The sequence below is a fragment of the Myodes glareolus genome, chromosome 8, assembly GCF_982192425.1.
Source record: "Myodes glareolus chromosome 8, mMyoGla1.1, whole genome shotgun sequence".
Taxonomy (NCBI): Eukaryota; Metazoa; Chordata; class Mammalia; order Rodentia; family Cricetidae; genus Myodes; species Myodes glareolus.
In genome coordinates, this window is record NC_142033.1 from 91,551,344 (window position 1) to 91,563,292 (window position 11,949).

Here is an 11,949-nt window from a genome sequence, read left to right on the forward strand (position 1 = left end):
CTTAAACAGACCTGGAAAGCAGTCCTCTAATTGAGAGGCCAGCTCGACACAGCTTGTAAGGATGGGGACTATTGGGGGCTGGCAAGAGGTAGGTTTCTGTGCTACCTAACTTCACTAGAGACAAAGAGCTGACGTGACAGGGGAGATAATGGGAGTGGGGTTGCCTACGTAGTCACAGGATGTATGTATGCAGAGGCGGGTATACACACCTACGCCGGCTTATTCATAAATGTGCATTCATGTTTATCGCATCCAACAAATGTAGACAATTAGCACCTCCTGATTTGTATGTGAGAACAGTATTAAAGGCCCAGATACATGATAACTGTCTGCGTCAAAGCCCTCATTGCCATGCAGAATCACACCCTAAAAACAAACAGTACCCAGTCCTGTGTGGCGATGGGTCTTAAGAGGAACCAGCAAGTGACCTTGGTGTCACAGTGCTGAGGCAAGAACCAGGTGTGAGTTACAATCTTGTACCTGAAAGCCCCAAGTGTTAGCCAGCTGTGAGCTACTCTTATATCAGAAATCCCAAGTGGTAGGGGCTTGGAATGACATGAGAGAATTTCCCAAGATAGATATGGTTTCTAGAGACAAATTCAAGAGAGAAATCAGGACGATGTCACTCATATTGACAACTGATTTTACTTAATATACCATGTAAGAATGACTAATATGTAACACGTGAACATCAAAGGTATAATTTCAACAAGAATATTCATGTTGTAAATAATTTTTAAAGATTAATACATTAATGTTTCACGTAAAGTTTCCTGTACTTGTTTATTTGCATAGGGTCATGCACTTAATGCCTGTTTATAAGTATGTATGTACAATGCATGATGTAACATAAATAATATGTAATTGGGGTCAAGCATATATTGTACAACACATGCATGTTAATAAAATTTAGGAAAAAATTTATATATTGTCATTGTACTTGAGAAATAAAAATATGGGTCTAGAGAGAAGATTCAGTGGTTAACAGCACTAGCTGCTATTTCAGATGACCTAGGTTCGATTCCCAGTACCCACATGGCAGCTCACAACTGTCTGTAGCTCCAGTTCTAGGGGATCCAATATCCCCGGTCTGGCCTTTGCAGGCACTACACACACAACACATGGTGCACAGACATACATGTAGGCAAAACATCCACACACATAAAATAAAAATTAAAACAAAAAAAAATTTAAAACAAGCCGGGCACTGGAGGCACACGCCTTCAATTCCAGCACTCGGCAGGCAGAGGCAGGCAGGTCTCTAAGCATTCAAGGTCAGCCAGCCTGGTCTACAGAGCTAGCTTCAGGACAGCCAGGGCTACACAGAGAAACCAGGCCTTGAAAAGTAAATAAATAAATAGATAAATAAATAAAATATAAATGCAAAAAGATATTTTAAAAGATAAATAGCCCTCAAGAACAGAAGACGGAAATAGTTTAAACTAAAATACCAGCTCTGGGTTCCGACAGTGATTACTGCTTCTTTCTTGTTGTTTCAGTAAAACTGAGTCTCCATTCTTTGGTTTACTGCTATGCTCGGAGGGCTCTTCATTTAGGTCACTCTGTTTTTTCAGAAAAGTTGGAAGAGGAATTAGGATGAAAATAATGAGGAGCTAGCAGGCTGCGGCTGTGTCCGTCAGCGATGAAGGACTGTTTGGTCATTGGCCTCCATCCACGCCAGTGTGGCCACCAGCTACTAGACTTCAGGACAGGCACCAGCTGAGTGGTCAGAGCATCAGACTTCACGTTTGGAAACACGAGGTGGGTGAGATGATAGGGGGAGAATGGGAAGTATGAGGGCAAACAGTCGTCTAGATGGTTGGAAATTGAGAGCAAGGATGCCCAGCAATGAAGACAAAGTCTAACGTGTGGCAGTAAGTGAAGGGGACTTTTCAAGGGTGTAACTGCCTGGCTCTCCCGGGTTTAGACAAGAACAATACTAGAGAAAGAATGAGGATCAAGAACAGGAAACCTAAAAATATCTGTAATTGAACTGTAGTAGAGTAAAGGGGTTTTGTCGGAATCTGAATGCATTCCTGGCAGGTTGTTTGAGCATGTCATGAGGGCATAAAAGGAAAATAATTACCAGGGATGCTGATGAACAGAAGAATCAAATGGAAGGCAAGTAATTGAATGAAAACAATTTTGTCAACTGAGACCTGAGGATGGATATTACTAGCAATGATATGGTTCTAATTAATTTTAGGTTATTTGCTTGTGCGGCTGTGGAAGAGCGTAACAGAGACTTTTTAGATCAAACAGAAATGTAATCGCAACTAGAAAAGTTCTATGGAGACCAATAGATGTATGTGCCCAATCTCTTAGGTCAAACCCACATCTCACAGACTTGACTTCTCTGAACAAATATTTCACCAGGGAGACCAAAATGTAGTCATAACAAGTAGAACGGCTGGTATCGGTTCCTAAAGTTAGCTTTGGACGAAGCGTTCTCTTCCGGTCTGTATGGGAGCCGATGGGCCGGAAGTCAGTTGCACTGATTAAAATGAGATTCTCATTAATAATCAGAAACAGGAGAAATAAGGCCTCGATCATGTGTCATTGTGACTCAGGAGCAGCAAGAGCCCAAACAATGATTTGGTGTGCTGTGAGACATCAGCTGGCACCGTGAGCAGACCGTCCCAGAGTCAATCCCGCACCGTGAGCAGACCGTCCCAGAGTCGATCTGGCACCGTGAGCAGACCATACCAGAGTCGATCCAACGTTAATGTGTGGTTAGCGCGAGACCTGCTGTTGTAGCAGGCTTCCTACTGGCGGGCCAGAAAACTCCTTCAGCTGCAGATACAGTCACATGTATGAACAACTTTACACAGTCATACCCAATCCTTGAAGAAGCCAGATGCCTTCCCCCCCCCCCCATACCCGGAAACCAGCCAGGAGGTTGACCATGCAATTCTTGGTCCCCGATTTAGTTCCTCTTCACGTTGTTTCTCGTCCTCTATCGGCAGGAAATGCATCTTTTGTATTCTTTCTGTACTTCAATGGGAAAGTGGGAAACTGTCCTAGCACTGAAAATACATAGAATCCAAGCCTGAATGCAGGTCTACTGTGCGTGGCCTGGAGGCTCTGCCCCAGGAATGAGGATCACATCCTCCAAGGTACAGAATCACCAGACAGGTTGTCATAGTAACAGTGTTGGCGGCAAGTGGCAGGCAGTCCCCAAATGTTGACCACAGGGAAGCACAGCAGGAACTGTGAGGGTAACACCTGCTGACAGCCTGTGACCCTTCTTGGAAAATATTGTCTATATCACCGATTTGTGTCAAAAAGACTAATAGGAAACATACAGAAATGTATGCCTGAAAGCCCAGGAGAAATTAATTTATTTCAAATGAAACAGTGCAAGTCATAGGTTCTCTCAGTTCAGAAGCCAAGCCCTGGAAATGTCCGATGCAATTTGCCCGTCTCATCTTTGATAATACACCTGAGATTGGTGCTAATTGTCCAGGCTGTCGAATCAGCCAGGTCTCTTGCAGTCACATCCGTGTAGACAGCAGAGGGTTCATCTCACCAGCCACTGCCTTGACCTCCAGACTACCCAGGCTCTTGTTACTCACACCAACTTCTACACTCTGAAGACAGATCTCTGTAAGAATGTCCTGGTGGTGCAGGCCTTTAATCCCAGGGAGACAGAGGCAGGCAGGCCATTCTGAGTTCAAGGCCAGACTGCTCTACATAGCAAGTTCCAGCCCAACAAGGACTATACAGTGAGTCTTATCTCTGGAAAAAAAAAAAAGAAAAATTCCGTTAAAAATGTGATTTTGGACCAGCAAGATGACTTGGCAAGAGAAGGCACTTGCTGTCAAGCCAAACAACTTGAGTTCAATCCCTGACCCTATCCTTTGACCTACACACACACACACACATACACACACACACACACACACCCTGTAATTTTAATGTGATTTCATTCATCCCATGAAAGCAGATTACAAACAAATAGCAAAACAAGCATCTGCCTCCTAGTTCACCCTAGAAGCCTGTGATAGTTTCCACTTTACCCAATCTTCAACATTGACTATGTGTACTGTGGGTAGCCATTTTTCTCTTTATTGGTGTGTGTGTTTGTGTGTGTGTGTGTATGTGTGTGTGTATGTGTGTGTGTGTATGTGTGTGTGTGATGTGTGTTTAAGCCTCTGTATGAGTGTGCTCATCTGCACACAAATATGTTGAGGCCAGAGGTCAATGGTGGGCATACTCCTCCGTTGGTTTCCGGTTATTCTTTGAGGCAGGATCTCTCACTGAACCTGGAGCTCACTTTTTCAGCAGCCCCGACTAACATTGAGCTCCAGGGAATTTCCTTCCTCTGCCGCCTCAGGGCTGAATTGACAGATGTTCACCACCATACCTGGCTCTCATGGACACTGGGAATGCTCCCTCAGGTCCCACACTTCTATTGAGCTATCTTTCCAGCTCTGCTCAGTCTTTGCATGTGAGCCTTTTCACCTCGCTTGCTCCTCAGCCTGCTCGAATCAGGTTTCTGCTCCCTCTGTTCCAATCATGGGCCTCAAATCCCAGCCTCAAATCACCCTGAATAAGAGTGACACATTTCTACAATTCATAGCCCTAGCGAGGCCAGATAACAGAGGGCCCAAAGAGGCATGCATGGATTTCCCAGAGAAGAAGAAATAGAAGAGATATCTTGAGTAAACTGGGGGTCAGGGTGAGGGTGGGGAGTGGAACTTGAGGAAGTCAGAGGGGGAGAGTAACGAAAGAGATAAGAAGGCCATTTCGGGGTGAGGGAGAAAACCGGTGCCAGGGAAACTCCCAGAAACCCACAAGGACGACCCCAGCCAAGACTCCTAGCAATAGTGGAGAGGGTGCCTCAACTGGTCGTCTACTGTAATCAGATTGGTGACTACCCTAATTGTCACTAGAGAGCCTTCATCCAGTAAGTGGTGGAAGTAGATGCAGAGACCCACAGCCTAGCACTGGGCCAGTCTCAGGGAGTTCTCCTGAAGAAAAGGACGAGGGATTGTATGAGCCAGGAGGAGGGTAGGGAAGATGATGGGGGCGGAGATGGATGGGCTCAGGGGTGGGGGACAGAAACAGCTAACCTGAGCTCACGGGAGCACATGGACTCTGAACCGATAGTTAGGGAGCCTGCCTGGGACCGACCTAGGCCCTCTGCATGTGTGTGACAGTTGTGTATCTGTTTGTAATGCTCCTAGCAGTGTGGTCAGGACCTGTCCCTGGCACTCAGCTGGCTTTTAGGAACCTGTTCCCAATGCTGGATTACCCTGCCCAGACTTGATGCAGGGGGAGGAGCTTGGTCCTGCCTCAATTTGATGTGCCATGCTTTGTGCAAGCCCATGCACGGCCTGCCCCTTTCTGCATGGAGAGAGAGGAGGAGTGGAAGGGAAGTGGGGTGGGAGGGATGAGAGGAGAGGAGGAGGAGGAAGGGGAAACTATGGTCGGTATATAAAATAAATGAAAAAAATGCTAAATAAAATAAAATTTAAAAAGAGAGAGAGAGAGAGAGAGAGAGAGAGAGAGAGAGAGAGAGAGAGAGTAACAGGTTTCAACCCAGGGGTAGTGGCGGCTCACACCTCTAATGCCAGCACTTGGGAAACAGAGGCAGGCAGGTCTCTGAGTTCGAGGCCAGCCTGGTCTACAGAGTGAGTTCAAGGACAGCCAGGGCTACACAGAGAAACCCTGTCTTGAAAAACAAACAGACAAAAAGCATGACAAGTCTCAGCTGTCAGGTCCCCCGTGCTTCTGCTGATGTTTCCATGAGAAACCACTGCTGGCTCTGTTTGTCTCTCAACACCTCGTCTGCCTTTCTGTCCCATCTCCCACCAGCTCTATCACTTCCTTCATTCCGTAGTGAACTTCACTTCTCCCATTCCTGAGTTTGGAGGGATCTGTCCTTAGCAAACTAGGCGTTTTATCCCCATGTTTGGGCTTCCAAACGCTACCACATCCAGACCTCAGCAAACCAGGGCTGGGAGCACAGCTTAGTGGTGAAGCGTTGAGTCTGGCAATGAGCAAGGACCAGTTCCGTGGTTCCGTTCTTGGCACTGGGGTGTGGGGGCTGGAAATAGGTCAACGAAGTTCCTCAAAGTAGATTTCCTCCAGGCTGAAGCACTTTCACATTGCTAGGTGCTGTTTCTCTGCCTGGGTTACACGTCCTGTCTGATGCAGCCCCAGGATGATGCATCTCAACAGACGTGACCTCACGCTGGGTTTCCCAGAGAGGAAGCTGACCCTGAGCATTATAGGACTTTTGATTTGCTCCAAAAACATGACCTCGAGGGATTTAGAAGACGGAGCTCAGAGAGGAAATCTGACTGTGCTCATTCCAGACTCTGTCCCCTCCCAAGTTGTTGTCCTCCAGATTTTGCTTCCCCCTATGGCGTCCTTATTATCATTTTGGAGTTGGCCTTGGGGCAGGGGTCTGTGTCGCAATGAGAGTAGAGGACCCCAGGGAACTGACAAATGAGTTCCGTCAGCGTCCCCCAAGCTTTCTCATATATTATGGGAATTTAAATGAAGCCAGCTCACCGAGCTCTAGACCGGAGTTTTCACCTCTAAGAGCGGACTTCCTCCCTCTATTTCTAGCAGTCTTCTCTGGAAACCCCGCCAGCCACCCTGAATCTCTTTTCCATAAGGTTGAGTCACGAAAATAGAATCACGAGAAGATCTAGTGTGAGCACTTTGCCCTCTGAGTGAGAAGAGCCTAAGGCAAAGCAAGGAAGGCAGTGCTGCTGCTTCCGTGGGAAAGAAAGCAAACTGAAACTCAGAATCAGGAAAACTGCTTCCAGGTAGTCATCTTCAGGAAGTGGTCATACTTGGAATGTTCTAGAATTTCAGGAAGGAGCTTTAAACATAAGACCACGGAGTGAGCCTTCACATAGCATGTATGCCTTGCCAGGAACTATGGTTTACATGCTTGCGTATTTGTGATTATTTTTCCTGAGGACGTCTACAGTTTTTATCAAATTCTCAACATCCCTCTAAGGTAAGAATCACCCAAAGAATAACGTGATAATTATGTGTTGCTGCCAAACCACAAAGAGAGTGCAGCACCATCACATCGTTACCTCATCCGAGCTGGGGAGCGACCGCTCAGTTGAAGTCCGCTATGCACCCAGGAAGTCAGCTGAGGCTTCTGTCACTGGGGGATTTGTTTTCAAGATGGCTCACCCACATGGCTTTTGGCAGGAGGTCTCGATTGCCATACAGACCTCCCCACTGAACTTCATGGGGTATCCTCACCATGCGGTAATTGGTGCCTGCCACAACCCCTGCCCTTTATCCCCAGCATCTGAGTAAGAGAGAAGGCAGAAGCACCTTCCAAGACTGTGCCGAAAGTCCTAAATGCAAATGCTGTTAGTTCTTCCATGGGCCGTGCAGTGAAAAAGGCAGCTTGCTCTCAGGAGGGGAAATATGGCTTCATCTTTGAAGGAGAAAATATCATAGAACTTGTGTTCATATTTCCAAATTATTAACTGGTTTTAAAAAAAAAACACCCGACCATACTTTATATAAGAAGAAAATTTACACAAGCACATCCGAACATTCCTGTCATTTATTAGACAAACATTTATAAGCCAGTCAGGGAAAGGACATTTATAAGATCCACTCTGTGGGCTCAATGAAGTCCTACCTTGTGTCCCTTTAAGTGATCGGATGAATGATCCTCTGAAGAAAGGGTTAATAGAGCAACATGTTATCTTTGTGGCCAGCATCAGTGTGTTAGGCTGTTTTCCCTCTGCTCCAATGAAATACCTGGGGTGGGCTGACTATAAAAGAGAGAGAGAGGAGAGAGTTATTAACTCACACATCAAAAGAGTCAAGGTTATGGTGCTGGCATCTGCTAGCTCTGACGTGGAGGCCACGGCAGCTGGCCGAAGTACAAAGGAGAGGGCAAGACCACATCACCCAACAGGAAGCCAGGGAACACAGGGCCCTGTAATCCCCTCTGAGGGCACGCTCCCAGCACCATGGCATCCCTCCTGAAACCCCCTCTTAAAGGCCCAGATCACCTCCTAAAACTGCTATGCAAGGAGCTGGAGAGGTGGCTCAGTGGTTCCGAGCACGTGTTGCTGTTAAAGACGATCTGGATCAGTTCCCAGCACCCACATGGCGGCTCACAGCCAAGTGTAGCTCCAGTGCCAGGGAATCTGACACCCTCTTCTGTCCTCTGCAGGTACCAAGCAGGCACATGGTACACACACATACATGAAACACTCATTCACCTTATGAAAAATAAATCTAAAATTTTTAAATTGCACACACACACACAAACACACAAAACTAAGCTTCTAACACGTGAAATCTTAGAGGACACATTCAAACATCAGTCATAGCACCAGAAACCCTATGGGCATGGCACCCAGATGCCAGCTGAATTTAAGGTCAAAAGTAACATACCATTTTTGCAAGTCCATGCCATGACCCTTTCTTTCTTTCTTTTTCTTTCTTTCTTCTTCTTCCCCCTCTCTTTTGGTTTTGGAAGACAGGGTTTCACTGTGTAGCCTTAGCTGCCCTGGAACTCACTTAGTAGACCAAGCTGGCCTTGAACTCACCGTTCTCCTGTCTCAGTCTCCCTGGTGCTAGGATCACTGGTGTGAGCCACTCTACTGAGCTCTCAATGGACTCTACTATACTGTTCAGATGTGTGTGCCCAAATGTGCCCATCCACACACCCCAACTGTCTTTAATTTCATCAGCAAGAGTCATTTCTAGCATTAGCATGTTAATCACAAAGCCATCAATTACACTAGGAAAGAATCCATTTCTGATCCATAGCATGTTAATGAGCAGAGTACCTACTACAGAAAATACAGATGACTTGGGCACTTGCAGTGGCCACCATGGAAGGCTGGCGGGACTTGGTGTTAGCTGATCTTGTTGAGGGTATAGATGGTTAAGCTGGGCATGATGGCACATTTTTGTAATCCCAGACTCAAGAGATTGAGGCAAGAGGATTGAGAATTTGAGGTCATCACTGGCTCACAATACATTCAGAGTCTTGGGACTATATCCCAAGAGTTTGTTTTCAAACAAACAACAAAACAAAACTATGACAACGCATAGTAAAATAGCATGGGTCATGGGTTAGAACGTAGATGTCCCCCTAAAGCTCATGTGTTGAAGTGTGTTATCCAATGGAGCAGTGTTCATGGGCAGGACCTTAGGAGGTGGGGCCTGTTTGGTTAAAGTTGGTCACTGGAGACTGCCCAGGAAGGATATATTTTGCCCGGACCCTTTTCCTTCAGCGCCTCTGCCTAATGAGATAAAACAGCTCTGTCCTGACACATTCTCCCTACCACGACATCCTCTCCACCCCAGGAATAGCAACGGGGCCAAGAAACTAAGGTGTGAGACCAGGAAGCAAGGAAAGCGTCCTTCTTTTCAAACTGTTGTCTCTGGTATTTGGTCGTGGTGAGAGAAAGGCAGCTAACAGGGAAAGCTGGCACGGAGAAGTAAGGTTGTGGTGACTGCACCTGACATGTTCAGAAGCTCCGAGTAAGCAGAAGCGTTAGAAAGATCTGGAGAAGCCAAGTAGAAAAACATGACAGCCGTTACGCAAAACTTAGTGGGCAATTCTAGTGGGATTTCAGACCAGACGCCGGCAGGAGCACAGGCAGCACAGAGAGAAATGAGGGCTGTGGGAAGTGAAACAAAGGCCGTTCGTGTTATATTCTGGAAAAGCCCTTGTCCTGATGAGTGCATCTGTCATTGTAATAAAATGCCGTGATCAAAAGCAGTTTGGTGAGGGTAAGGGTTTGTTTGCTTCACTCATCCATCAGCTGAGGGAAGCTAAAGCCGAAAGCTGCTGGCGGGAACTGAAGCAGAGACCGTGCGCAAACTCTGCCAACTGCCTTGCTCCCCATGGGTTACTTAGTCTGCTTTCTTAGTCACCTCAGGACCACCTTCCTAAGGGTGGCACTGCCCACAGTGGGCTGGGCCCTCCCACATCAATTATCAAGCAAGAAGAGGCACCACAGACTTGCCTATAACCGATCTATGGAGGTATTTTTTCAGTTAAAATCCCTTCTTCCCAGATATATCTAGGTTCGTATCAAGTTGACAAAAATCAGCCAGCACAGAACTTGTTTGCATTTTGTCTGTTCCCTGAGACCATGCATTTGGTGGAGAAGATTTTGAGCAGAATAACATTCTGGCTGTGACAGGAGTTTCACTGGATGCTTTTACTCAATTTACAGTGGGAATCAGAAACAAAAACCAAAATGGAAAGATTTGAAAATTTTGCCCAGAAAAGCAATGTATGTAAATTGGGACCAAGCGAATGCAGTGATGAGAGAGATTGATGTCATTAAAAAGACTACTCGGTTGGCAGAGTGCTTGCTGAGCATGCTTGAGGGCCTGGATTTGGTCCCCATCACATAAATCAGGCATAGTAACACATGCCTGTAGCCCCAGCACTCTGGAAGTGAAGGTAGGAAATTTGGGATTATAGTTCAAGGTCATACCCAGCCATATAATGAGTTTGAGGCCAGCCTGGGCAACACAAGACACAGTGGACTTTAGAACATTAGCAGGACTTTACCTCTGCAGCCTCAAAGCCTACCAGTCTAAATCCTTCATTTGCATTCTGCTCCCATGGGACCACCGAGGAAGCGATTTCCCAGGAATCTCCTTCGCTGCCTTCAGACATTCCCAGGTCACTGTAGCCCTGATCCCAGGAGGGGTTCAGATTCTGCTCCTCCTGGTGACGGACCTTGATGTCATCCACATGGTGTTGATTTTGCAGGCTTGCACAGCACAAGACTTGCAGGGTCACAGGGGTATCCCAAGAAAGCCTGGAAGGCCAGTCAGTGAGCAGCAAGATCAGAGTCCCTGCAAGGAGCTGCCGGGAGAATAATAACTGAAGCCATACGAGTGAAACCAAAGCTAGAATGGGGGGACCCCGGGAAAACGGACACGCCAGTACCACATAAGTTCAGCTGAGAGTGCCACAGGTAACAAGGACAGTTACCCGTGGCCAAGAGAGTGATCATATAAAGCTTCAGCCATCAAGGCTACATGGGTGACCAGGCCTGTGGGAGCTCTGTGTGCCCCACTGTGGGCACAGCTACACAATTCAGTGCTTGTTTTAGAGTTTCGGTCTCACCTTGGTTTGGTTTTTCCTTGCTCTCTTCCTACTTTTCCCTTTCAGAGTGGGAATGCACTGTATGCTGTTAATAGCTTGGAAACACGTACCTTGGCTTTTGGTTTTTACAAGGGCCCCACTGTTGTATTTGCTGTGCATCTCACACTAAACTTTGGACGTGGACCTTCATGCTACGTTGAAACAGTTACAACACTGGCAGCTTTCGGGCATGACTGGATAAATTTGGTGTTCCGAGACAGCCAAGAACCTTGGGGGAGTAAGTGGAATACTTTGATACTTTGACTTGAATCTTGAGTATCTCACCAAAAAAAAAAAAAAAAGATGGATTGAAGTCTTGGATCCCAATGCAGTAGTGTTGAGATCTAGGACTTTGGGGAGGTGATTGCCTCATGTGATTCACTTATATAATCATAACTTAGTAGGCTTCTTTTGGATAATGGAATTGTGGTAGGAGCCTGGGGCTGGCAGCCCCAACAACCCAGTCTCAGGCACCTGCTCTCAACAGGACGATTAAAGATGCACACGGTAGTGGAAAACAGAGGGGCCAGTTAAGAAGAGGAGCAAAGAAGATCATGACATGCCCCAGCCCCAGTTCCTCTGAGTTCCTAGCATGAGGCTTTAGTTTAGAGGGTTCAAGACTTGCACAGCCAAACAGTCCTGGTCAAAGTGTGGCCCCATCTGCCGTTGTCTCAGCTCCGCTCTCTCTTGTGAGATGGTGTCACAAGCTGTTCATATCAGTGCGACGTCTCTTCCTGGGAGACAAGCTGCCCTCTCTGTAGGGGCAGGCTCCCAGCCTTTCCCTTCCCTCAGCGTGAGATTCCTGGAGAAATTCTACTGTCTTGGGGTTA

The 11,949-nt window shown here is 46.7% G+C and overlaps 1 long non-coding RNA gene across 1 annotated transcript; it reads right to left on the reverse strand.

Moving 5' to 3' along the window:
- Window positions 1-3,312: 3,312 nt before the first annotated feature.
- Window positions 3,313-7,795, reverse strand: LOC148121214 (uncharacterized). The gene is made up of 2 exons (XR_015738611.1): window positions 7,628-7,795; window positions 3,313-3,738 (listed from the first exon to the last, which is right to left on the reverse strand). It is a non-coding gene; the product is annotated as an uncharacterized LOC148121214 (long non-coding RNA).
- Window positions 7,796-11,949: the final 4,154 nt, after the last annotated feature.